Source organism: Oncorhynchus kisutch, linkage group LG25 (genome assembly GCF_002021735.2).
Source record: "Oncorhynchus kisutch isolate 150728-3 linkage group LG25, Okis_V2, whole genome shotgun sequence".
In the NCBI taxonomy this organism is placed as follows: Eukaryota; Metazoa; Chordata; class Actinopteri; order Salmoniformes; family Salmonidae; genus Oncorhynchus; species Oncorhynchus kisutch.
In genome coordinates, this window is record NC_034198.2 from 18,750,324 (window position 1) to 18,763,640 (window position 13,317).

The 13,317-nt window shown below is 42.8% G+C and overlaps 1 protein-coding gene across 5 annotated transcripts in view; it reads left to right on the forward strand.

The window, feature by feature from the left end:
- The window catches only part of myocd (myocardin), a 146,478-nt gene that overhangs the window by 27,066 nt on the left and 106,095 nt on the right, over positions 1-13,317 (forward strand). The window lies entirely within an intron of this gene.

A 13,317-nucleotide genomic window follows, 5' to 3' on the forward strand; every position in this document is an offset into this window, starting at 1 on the left:
AACAACACATTCCCCCGTCAGTCAAAGTGATATTTGGCCCGTGTCAAAAAAGCTAAGAGAGTGGAATATGAATCTGTGTGTGTGTGTGTGTGTTTGTCCCATGTGCGTGCACGCCCATGCCTTACTGTGTGTGTGTGTGTGTGTGTTTGTCCCATGTGCGTGCGCGCCCATGCCTTACTGTGTGTGTGTGTGTTTGTCCCATGTGCGTGCGCGCCCATGCCTTACTGTGTGTGTGTGTGTGTGTGTGTGCATGCATTCACATGTGCATGTATGTGTGCATGGGGGCCTGTTTGTCCCCTGTGAAAACAAGTGGAATATGAATAGCCCTCCTCTGTGTCATTCACACAGTTTCAGAACTTCATTGCAAACCGTTTCTCCTCGACTTAAAGTGCCAACTTACACCAAGTTCCCATTACATAAAATATTTATAGGGAATGTTTAACATCAAGTGTTTATTTTATTTCTAACACCAATCATTTTGCATGTTCAACCAAATAATGGAGTTGCTTGAGAACGTGACTAATGTCAATATGATATAACAGCAGCTCGTAGTATACGATTACATTTTAGTAGTTGTTTGACATTTTACTAAGTTGTGCTTTCTCTGACATGTCACAGACAAGCACATGAGGCCTTGTCCATGTCAGGGTTTCGCGGCAGCAGTGTTGTTTTCAAACCGCTTGGCGTCAGGAGAACTATAACATCTAACTAGCTAGAGTGAAACAGCCCTCTGCTTTTCGTACGTCTAGTTTTGTTTGCATTTTTTCTCATTCTATTTCCTGGAAAGATGCTTCGCTGTTAAGGTCAGACGGCATGCATTATGCACACACACACGCGCACACGCACACGCGCACGTGCACACACACAATACAATCAGGTGATAGGGCAGCTTAGTGTGTGTATCTTCATGTCTGTATTTTGTGCGTATCATGCTTCTTTACTATAGCCTGTGTATTAGAGCAGAATACTAGTGTTTTGGGGGGGATCATGGCTTCCATCAAAGCCTCTCCAGGACATGGAGAGGTTAATGTGTTGTCCTAAAAGGAGATTAGCCCATGTGGCACTTCCTTTAGGTCTAAAGTCACCACAGAGGTGAATCTGAGGTCACACATCTCGTTTTAGTTCCCAGAGCTGTGATATAGTAATGGCGCTATATGAGCACACTGCAGCTGCAATGCATAGACATAGACTGGATTTCTATGCTGAATGATTTCTATCATGATGAGATATCTATTAATGAAGAATGAATACATGAATGAATGAATACATCCAGCCATCTTAGTATCAAACACACTGAGAAAAGGAAAGCTTGTGAACGTTAAAGAGCAATTGCCCTTAAACCAACTTGTCATTTAAAAAAAACTATTTGGCATCGAGTCAGAAACAGTAAATAGGATAATTTTGGTCATAAAGTCAGTGTCGTCCAAAACTGAGTTTGGTGAGGGTTGTGGTAGTGACTGCATCACAACATAAAAGGTTGGGTTTGTTTCAATCCTGCACACATGCCCACAGCTGGCAGAACACAAGTAATCATCAATTCGAAGTGCAGCTGCACGCAACCCGATCGTAATGCCCGTAGTAAATATGGGTTGACTTTGAGTATCCCGATGGGGCTAGTTAGGGAGCATCGGTAAGTTCCACATTGTACGAATATGGGAGAATATGTTAAAATTAGCTGAAAATGTCAGTGACTTTAAAACCTCAAACCAACTTTAAATTGTAAAAATTAACATTTTTTAAGAATTTAATGAGAACTAAAGGTGAAATATTGTCTAATTTACATTATGTAATTTATTGACGGTCCCTAATTAACCCCGGAGATAGGCTATCCAAGTGAAACTAACTTTTCCAAGGGCACACACCAACCGGTTGAAGCTAATTGGCAAAATAATTTGTCTAACTCTTCACACCTGCAAACACAAACACGAGACACCCACATCAAACCACACCCCCGAAACCAACTCACGTTTGAATTCAGTAATGGCCGCTGGCATTTCTTAATGAACCAAATCTAAAACGAGGTCAAACCAGGAAGTTCAGCCGCCCTTTAAAGGTTGTGTCTGATAATTTTGAAGAATCTTAATATACTGTCACGCCTTGGTCTTAGTGTTTTGTGTTTTCGTTATATATTTTGGTCAGGCCAGGGTGTGACATGGGTTTACGTGTTGTGTTTCGTATTCGTATTTTATAGGATTTGGGATTGCTTGGTTTAGGGGTGTGTCTAGTTAGGCTTGGCTGCCTGAGGCGGTTCTTGATCAGAGTCAGGTGCTTCTCGTTGCCTCTGATTGGGAACCGTATTTAGGTAGCCTGAGTTTCGCTTTGTCTTTCGTGGGTGATTGTTCCTGTCTCTGTGTAGTGTTCACCAGATAGGCTGTAATAGGTTTCACGTTCCGTTTGTTGTTTTCGTATTTATTTATTTATTTCATGTATCGCCGTTTTCTTTATTAAAGATCATGATTAACCACCACGCTGCATTTCGGTCCGACTCTCTTTCGACAAACGAAGAACGCCGTTACATATACTCCCAAAGAGAAGGGAAGTGCTTTGTTGTTTGGGAAAATCTTTTTTCTTCCGAGGTTCATAAAAACGTCAGTAAAGCTTGTCAGAACTCTCCTTGTCTTGACAAGAGTTACTGTGAAAAGCTTTCTGGTCTGAGTTCAGAGTCATATCTGAGATGCTGGAAAGAGATTGACTTGTTTACCATTTCATAGGAGAAATATAGGTGCATATAAATAGGAATGATTTGTGGCCTTGCATGAGCTCCTGCGTGGAGAACAGGTCTTTATTTAGGATTAACGATGAAAGCCTAGACTCCACTCAACGCAAGCTAAGTAAATATCTGGAACATTTTTGTTCCAGGGAAATACATTATCTATAGCCTACCAGTCACACACATGCACAGAGATACAATACATGTTACAGTTATGATGTTACAGGCAATACAAAATGAGGGTCTTGGGCACTGCACATATATTAGGAATCTAAAGAGAAGTTACATTTTTCCGACCCATGTAATTTACTGGTTCATCTCCCGTCTCTAACCTGTTGCTCTATGAACTCTTGTCTATGGAAAAGATACAAGATGTGGATCCTCATAAACATGTGTTATAGCAGGGTAATGAAGATCAGGTGGAAGAGGAAAGCTTTGTACTGTAGAAGACAGTAGAGTTGGATGCGGGTTCTCTCCATAAATTATCCCCAGAGGGGGAAGTCATGGGAGTTCAGAAGAGGAGAGAACAGGGAGTTAGAGCACAGAAACACCTGGAGAGAAGAGAGAGGAGACTGCACTACACACAGTCTGTGTAGTCTAAGTTGTAGTGTTAATTGTCATAGATTAAGTTAGGACTAGTCTACTTGCTGGATGTATCGGTTGGTAGGCTATACCTAAAGATCAATTGATTGTATGAACCGTTTTTTTCATCAGTTTGTACATTGTCTGTTTCTATACAGTTTGTTCCCCTGCTAGTGAAAGTGATGGACTATATTTAGATTCAAAATCACAATCAGATGTGCAGTAAAGCAGTAAGTGATGTCACGTTTCATGACCTTTGATTTAGCTCCCACCATGACCTCTGACCTCTAACCTGCAGCATTTGACCTTGTCGCTATGACCCTCACTTAACTGGACCACATGGATGAAAGGGGGTTTCCACAGTCTCTTGTTTATGGATAATCTCTTCATTTTTCAACTTTCCCCTTTAAAGTGACAAGCTCTTAGGTCCAGATAACAAAAGTTGAAAGGGCTTTGTCATTAAATAGGCTATTTGGCATAGAATCTGTTAATTTCCCCCTTCTTCTTTAAAAAAAAATCTGTCCACGCCTCTGGATGATCTTCGTGCGTCTGGGGGTGTCTGGGTGAAACACTGCCCACCCACGAGGCCCTGCGGGTGGGGAGAATCTGGGGCTGTTGTCTCCCCTCTGGATCTTTTAGTGTTCCCCATGTAAACAGCCTCCCTTACAGGCCCAGAGACATGGAAAACTGTCTGTTATTATTACAACAGATGACAAACCCATTCACTTCTGAAGAACTTCAAATTTAGATTGTGAATACTCTCTCTCTCTCTTTTCCTCTCTTTCCCTCTCTCTGTACAACACTGAATTATTAGGAGGATTATGAATAACTTTTCAGCAGTGGAAAAAGGGAGTCATGGCCAAAACAGAGTCATCATCATTGAAGTAGAGCACAGCCTGAGAAGACCAGACAAAGGTGTACCGGTCGCCCTGTCTGTCTGTGTGCTTCGCTTCGGTTCAACGGATGCTCTACTGTCGCTACAACAACCGGACAGTTGACAAATTTTCATGGAATCTCCTCCAGTTTCCTGTTAATAAACGGTCATTGCATTGTGTAAGTGTTATTGCTTTACCTAACATTGTGGACTTGTTTGGCGTCTCGATAACGGGTAGCACCTTCGGTTAGTTGAGGTGTTCTTGGAGGAACCTTTAATGGTTAATTGTAGCAACAGGTTCCTGGAGGAACCCTGGAGTGAAGACTTTAAGATATATATTTTTTGGGCCTCCCGTTAGAGTAAATGTTATTCCTGTTCATCTGTTGTATTGTTATCACATGTTGAACCCTTAGTGTTTTGTAGCTTCAAAGAGGCTAACGGAGGTGTAAGAGTTCTTCAAGAGCCTATGCAAATCCCAAAGTTTGAATAATTACCACTTTATTACCATACAGTGTGTAATCAGCCATGTTAATATTATATTAGAATATGTAATATGCATAAATATTCAAGGAAAGTTTTACCCTAGTACACCACAAACTTAACATGATGAATAGGAATGACATTTACGCTAACAGGTGGCCAAAAATAACTATCTGAAAGCCACGCCCTCAATCTCATATATTGTAGAGGTCTGCCACCTCTACAATATATTATTAAAAAGGTTCAAAATTGAATCCCTCCCATCACCATAAGGTTCCAGTTTGAACTGGGGTTACTTGAAGACCCTTTTCAGAGGGTTTCCTCAAGGAACCTTTTTTTTGGTACTTTTAACCCTTTTTCTCCCCTGTTAATTACAGTCTTGTCCCATCGCTGCAACTCCCATATGGAACCCGCACTGCTTCTTGACACACTGCTCGCTTTATCTGAAAGCCAGCAGCAACAATGTGTCTGAGGAAACACTGTCCAGCTGCCGACCGAAGTCAGCTTGCAGGCGCCCAACACGGCACAAGGAGTCGCTAAAGGTCGATGGGACAAGGACATTCCGGCAGGTCAAACCCTCCCTTAACCGGGATAACACTGGGCCAATTGTGTGCTGCCTCATGGGTCTCCCGGTCACTGTGATACAGCCTGGGATCAAACCCGGGTCTGTAGTGACGCCTCAAGGACAGCAATGCAGTGCCTCAGACCGCTGCGCCACTCGGTTGGCTCAAGGAACCTTTTTGACCTGGAAATAAAATCAAATGTTATTTGTCACATGCGTCATAAACAACAGGTTTAGACTAACAGTGAAATGCTTTCTTACTGGCCCTTCCCAACAATACGGAGAGAAAAAAATGGAACTAATATAAAACATAAAAAATAATAACACTAGAAATAAATGCACAATGAGTAATGATTACTTTCATTGGGGTTCTTAAGACAAAGCTACAGCGCAGTCCTTCCTCATAGGGGTCTCCTGCTAGTACACACATGAGCGCACACACACACACACACACACACACACACACACACACACACACACACACACACACACACACACACACACATACACACACACACACACAAACAACATACACATATACACATATATACACACATACACACACACACACACACACACACACACACACACACACACAAACAACATACACATATACACATATATACACACATACACACACTCTTCCTCCCTTCTACCACTGTATTTACCCACCAAAGATAAATGATCATACCATTAGCGAGGTCAATACAGGTATTTAATGTATTATGTACAGTAGATCCTGTTCAGAAGTTAACAGACAGTTTGACATGGTTCCCACGACAGAGGTCGTCTCTCTGTTGCAGTGGGCGTTCCTTGCCACTGCTCTTTATTTTAGACCCAAAGCTCATGGGAAAGCTATTTCTATCTTCTGTCCTCCCAGGCTCAGAAAACAGCTAGTGCCTGTGCTTTATTAACAGGTGCCATGGTGCCAAGGCCCAACGATGTGTTTGTGATTCTCAGCAACGAAATAATCATTTTATTTGGGTTGTGTTTTTCAAAAATGACGCTCCTAATATAAATACTGACAACATATAACATTTGAATAATACACCACGTTTGTTTGCTTCTTTGGAAATTAAAATTGTAAATAATCCTCATTAAACACACACATCAAAAGAGATATTGCTAATCTTATAAACATACATTGATAGGATGCTGACCTTTTGTATATTCTTTGTAAACTGCCAGACTAAACAGAGCGACAGGGAGACAGAGAGGGTGATGGGTATTGAGGAGAGTGAATAAGAGTGTGAGAGGTGGGAGACATGTAGAAACGTACGTAAAGGAAGTGTTTAGGGACAATGATCTGGGTGTGTAAGAGAGAGACTTCAGAAATTATTCATACCCCTTGACTTATTCCACATTTTGTTGTTACAAATATTTGAACCCATCCGCACACCCCATAATGACAAGTGAAAACATGTTTTTCAAACATTTTGCTAATTTATTGAAAATGAAGTACAGAAAATCTCATTTGCTTAAGTATTCACACCCCTGAGTCAATACGTGTTAGAATCAACTTTTGCAGCGATTAGAGCCGTGAGTCTTTCTGGGTAAGTATCTAAGAGCTTTGCACATTATTCTGTTTAAAAATCTTCGAGCTCTGTCAAGTTGGTTGTTGATCATTGCTAGACAACCATTTTAAAGCCTTGGCAAATTGGAACATTCAATGTTGCCTTGGCAAGCAAATCCTTGGCCTTGTGTTTTCGGTTATTGTCCTGCTGAAATGGGAATTTGTCTTCCAGTGTCTGTTGGAAAGCAGACTGAACCTGGTTTTTCAGTAGGATTTTGCCTGTGCTTAGCTCTATTCCATTTCTTTTTTATCCTAAAATACTCACTAGTACCTTTTGATGACAAGCATATCCATAACATGATGCAGCCACCACCATGCTTGAAAATATGAAGAGTGGGAGTCAGTGATGTGTTGTGTTGGATTTGCCCCTAATTTTTTACAGTTTTACTTTAGTGCCTTATTGCAAACAGGATGTTTGAACATGTGTATTCTATACAGGCTTCCTTCTTTTCACTCTGTCATTTCGGTTAGTATTGTGGAGTAATTGCATTGTCTGTAACTGTTTTAAAGTCACAAATGGCTTCATGGTGAAATCTCTGAGCGATTTCCTTCCTCTCCGCCAGTTGGAGATAATTCCACTGAGTTAGGAAGGACGCCTGTATTAATACACCATCCAAAGTGTACTTAATAATTTCACTGAGTTAGGAAGGACGCCTGTATTAATACACCATCCAAAGTGTACTTAATAATTTCACTGAGTTAGGAAGGACGCCTGTATTAATACACCATCCAAAGTGTACTTAATAATTTCACTTTTCTCAGAGGGATAGTCCGTTTCTGCTTATTTTTTACTCATATACCAATAGGAGCCCTTCTTTGCGAGGCATTGGAAAACCTCCCTGGTCTTTGTGATTGAATCTGTGTTTGAAATTCCCCGCTCGACTGAGGAACCTTACAGATAATTGTATGTGTGGCGTACAGAGATGAAGTAGCCATTCATAAATCATGTTAAACACTATCATTGCACACAGAGTGAGTCCATGCAACTTATTATGTGACTTGTTAAGCAAATTTGTACTTCTAAACGTATTTACTGTATGCATGCCATAACAAATGGGTTGAATTGAGTCATTTGTAAAAATGTCTTAAAGACATAATTCCACCATTATGGCGTGTAGACCAGTAACACAACATCTCAATGGAATCCATTTTAAATGCAGGCTGTAACACGACATCTCAATGGAATCCATTTTAAATGCAGGCTGTAACACAACATCTCAATGGAATCCATTTTAAATGCAGGCTGTAACACGACATCTCAATGGAATCCATTTTAAATGCAGGCTGTAACACAACATCTCAATGGAATCCATTTTAAATGCAGGCTGTAACACAACATCTCAATGGAATCCATTTTAAATGCAGGCTGTAACACAACATCTCAATGGAATCCATTTTAAATGCAGGCTGTAGCACAACAAAATGTGGAAAAAGTCCAGGGTTGTAAATACTTTCTGAAGGCACTGTACCTGTACATAGAGAAAGAGATGGAGATAAGAGAGAGAGAGAGAGAGAGAGAGAGAGAGAGAGAGAGAGAGAGAGAGGAGGATCTCTGGGAGTAGGGTGACCCTTGTGACTGTCCCTGCCCCTTTCTTTGTGTTTCCCACACAGTCTGACATGGCGAGGTCTAAATCCACGCTAGCACTTTCTCATACAGGGCTCCCTCCCGCCTTAATACACGTCGTCTGTGACTTACGATTCATAGCTCAGTGAAGGGCTCTGTGTTTGCTTATGATATTACTAAACTGGACGTGGCACATTCACCAAACTCTGAAATGTCACTCAAAGCCAGGAGGAACTAGAGTCACTTCCCTACTGACTGAAACAAAGGGTGGATGTGCCGAACATTTCGCTTTCAGATATGACTAGTTATTGGTTGATTGATCAGTAATCGATATTGATACAGTTATCGATATTGATGCTATCATTGTTACTAATATGATACATCACTCTCAGATAAATATAGGAGCATATATGTTGTTAATTTGCACTCTGAACATATACAATGTACATATACAGTACACATATGTAGAGTATAGGCAATTTGTCATAACTTCAAGCATTTCGTTTGTTATCAGATAATTCCCACAGTCATAAACACCCCAATACATGTTAGATGTGGCGATGGCGATCGTGAGGAGCGATGGCAATTCTTGAACAGGTTTCTGAACGTGTTTTCATCCACTCACTATTAGCATTGTCACATCCATCTTGTACGACAACTGAGAACCACAGTCAAGTCAATCTATTTTGTCCCACAGTGAAGACAGGCAGGATGACGTACACCATCTTATGCATTATGGGCCTGCTACACCGGATGCGTAGCTTTTCCTAGTAGGAGATGCTCCCATTCATTTCAATGGAAGCACCAGGTTTGCGAGAGGCTCGCCCTGCTTGAGCGTACAATTATGCTATTTTCAAGATTTCAGTAAGTAGCTCACACCTTGAGAAACACAGCAGGTTGGTGGCACCTTTAATTGGGGAAGACGGGCTCATAGTAATGGCTGGACCGGCATAAATGGAACGGTATTGAACTCATCAAACACATGGTTTTCATTTGTTTAATTCCATTCACCAGCCTCCTGAGGCTCGCCCTGCTTGAGCGTACAATTATGCTATTTTCAAGATTTCAGTAAGTAGCTCACACCTTGAGAAACACAGCAGGTTGGTGGCACCTTTAATTGGGGAAGACGGGCTCATAGTAATGGCTGGACCGGCATAAATGGAACGGTATTGAACTCATCAAACACATGGTTTTCATTTGTTTAATTCCATTCACCAGCCTCCTGTGCTGACAGCAATAGGATAAAGTGGCAAAAGTGACAATTCCAGTTTAGCAGCAAAAAAAAGAAACTGCTTTCTCTATGCCTTGATGTAATCCTATGTAACAGACAATCAGGGCAGTTTGTGCCCTGGCATTCTAGCATTGGTATCTTGGCATGTTGGCAATGTCCCCATCCTGTGGGTCGGTCTGGGTCTCTTTGTCCCTCAGGACCTCCAGAGAACGCTGGTCTGCCTTGTTTCCCATCTGATGGTCCACAAACAGACCCAAACAAACACGGCGACGGGCCGGGTACCACAGCAGAACAGCCAATAGCCAGAGATGATCCCTACAGCTGCTGCTAAGTATATCAGGGTCTCTTACTACAGGCTGGCTGGCTGGATGGAATCTACACACACACACACACACACACGCAAGGACACACACATAGTCTTTCTATGGGATTTCCCCTCAGTCCAGTCCAGGGAACCTTCCCCCCCTCCTCCCCATACCCCCTATGGCCTCTTGTTTTGGACTGGTCCCAGAGGCATTTTGTTTAGTTTTTTTTTAGGGTCGCCACTCAATCCCATAGTGAGAGACTCTCCTCTACTGTAGCTCTGCCGTCAACCAATAGAAACATGTAAACAGACAGTGTGAAGGGTCACATGGAGTGAGTTGTTGAACGGCAGATAGATTTAAGGGGACGATATTTAACGAGGTGATTCATGTGTCCCTAGTCTCTTGTACCCCTATGACCCATTCTCTTGATGGGAACAGGACGATGGGATTTCCCATACTACAACCGTCTATGGGATAAGATAAGGGAATACTAATGTCCCTTATCAACCTCAATCTTTTCTAGTCTCGATACTTCACCCCCGTGTCCCATTTGTGTGGCCCTGTTAGTCTTGTTATTAATGATCTCTCGTGAATTATATAATATGAATGTTCAACAGTACAGTAACCCCAGCACAGTCAGATTAGGGGATAGGTCTATATGTCTGTGTTTTGCAGGCCATAGCTGGAACGGTTCGGCATAGCTTCAGAGCCTCTGTGACTCATACATCAACATTAGAATCAGACAACTTTGCCACGCAGCAAATTGTAGCACAAATCACAGCAGCGTGTCATTAGTGCAAATCAGTGGTTAACCACTGGGTCCAAGGGACTCCTCTAAGCACACACACACACACACACACACACACACACACACACACACACACACACACACACACACACACACACACACACACACACACACACACACACACACACACACAGGAACCCTTCACAGTGTTTCTGGTCCAACTAGACTCCTGAAGAGGGGAGAGAGAGGGAAAGAGCGAGAAAAAACAGCTAGCTGAGAGAGAGGAAGGTATGTGGGTACAGGAACACGGTGTGATTCCTCTCTCTGCTCCCTGACTCCTACTCTGCTCCAGCCCTACTGGCTCCCTTGCTCTGTGGCTCTGTGTCTCCGGGGATCTGGGGATGGGAGTAGAGTGGGATATGGGATACACTGTTCCCAACCCAGGATCCGGGGCAGGAAACCTCCCCTGCATTTCTTGGCCATCCTGGCCGATCCGTGTGTCTGGCATGGAGGCCCCCTCCATCCTCCCCACCTCCATTCCTCCATATCTGGCCCCCATCCTCTCATCTGTGTCAGAAAACACGTCTAGTCTTTGTCGTCGGGTCCTGACCTGACCAGTGTTTTCCCTCCTCAAGCACGGAGACAGTGATTAGACCAAGAAGAGATGGAAAGGGAGGAAAGATACAGAAAAAGAAAGAAGGAGAGAACCTGAGAGAGAGAAATCCTAACATTGGATATAACATACTCATCAGTCTAGGATAGCTTGCAGGAGATGGCCAATCTTAACTTTCTTTTGGAACAGAGTGTGCTATGGTATGATGGTCAGTCAGTCCCCATAAGAAAGCTGTGTAGAACACTCTAGATAAGGTATGACTGATCTTCCGTAGAGCAAAGAGGGGATTTCTGTTCTTTAAGTCAGTTCAATTCTTATTTTCAGTGATGGCCTAGGAACAGTGGGTTAACTGCCTTTTTCTGGGGCAGAACGACCTTGTCAGCTCGGAGGATTTGAACTTGCAACCATTTCGGTTACTAGTCCAACGCTCTAACCACTAGGCTACGCTGACACCCCATTCCCATGTGAACATGAGCAGGGTCATACTCACCCAGTAGAGGACAGGAGTTACAGTAGAGGTCACAGTGATAGTAACATACAGTATGTGCTCCCACACAAATGCATTCAGGTCAGAGTCAGATCCACTTATTTGTTTGACCAAATGTCCTCATAAAACTTAATCTTGGTAACTAACTCACCGAAAACCCATAGGATTACTTTGAACGTTGTTGAAACTTAATTTTCTCACTTATTTGCGGCCGTTGTAATGAGTTTCAAGTGCAAGACAAGTTGTTAAACACAATTGCCTGAACTTTGGATATCTTCGTCTCTGGTTAGAATGAATTAAATGTATACTTCATTTATTTTATTTGAGGTAGGCAACATTTAAGAGAGGGTTCAATCTCCTAATTGAGTTAGGAACACCTATGTAAGAATGTTATTCATTGACGACAGCTCAGCTTTCAACACAATAGTGCCCTCAAAGCTCATCACTAAGGTAAGGACCCTGGGGTTAAACACCTCCCTCTGCAACTGGATCTGGCCGCCCCCAGGTGGTAAGGGTAGGTAACAATACATCCACCACGCTGATCCTCAACACAGGGGCCCCTCAGGGGTGCGTGCTCAGTCCCCTCCTGTACTCCCTGTTCACTCATGACTGCATGGCCAGGCATGACTCCAACACCATCATTAAGTTTGCCGATGACACAACAGTGGTAGGCCTGATCAACGACGAGACAGCCTATAGGGAGGAAGTCAGAGACCTGGTTGTGTGGTTTCCAGGACAAACACCTCTCCCTCAACATGATCAAGACAAAGGAGATGATTGTGAACTACAGGAAAAGGAGGACCGAGCATTCCCCCATTCATATTGACAGGGCTGTAGTGGAACAGGTTGAGAGCTTTAAGTTCCTTGGTGTTCACATCATCAACAAACTATCATGGTCCAAACACACTAAGACAGTCGTGAAGAGGGTACAACAAAGCCTATTCCCCATCAGGAGACAAAAATATTTGGAATGGGTCCTCAGATCCTCAAAAGGTTCTACAGCTGCACCATTGAGAGCATTCTGGTTGCATCACTGCCTGGTATGGCAACTGCTTGGCCTCCGACCGCAAAGCGCTACAGAGGGCAGTGCATACGGCCCAGTACATCACTGGGGCCAAGCTTCCTGCCATCCAGGACCTCTATATCAGGCGGTGTCAGAGGAAGGCCCTAAAAATGGTCAAATACTCCAGCCGCCCTAGCCATAGATTGTTCTCTCTGCTATCGCACGGCAATCGTTACTGGAGCGCCAAGTCGAGGTCCAAAAGACTTCTTAACAGCTTCTACCCCCAAGCCATATGACTCCTGAACTGCTAATCAAAGGGCTACCCAGACCCCTCTTTTACGCTGCTGCTACTCTCTGTTTATTATCTATGCATAGTCACTTTAACTCTACCTACATGTACATATTACCTCAATTACCTCAACTAACCGGTGCCCCTGCACATTGACTCTGTGTACAGTCGTGGCCAAAAGTTTTGAGAATGACACAAATATTAATTTACACAAAGTTCGCTGCTTCAGTGTATTTAGATATTTTTGTCAGATGTTACTATGGAATCCTGAAGTATAATTACAAGCATTTCATAAG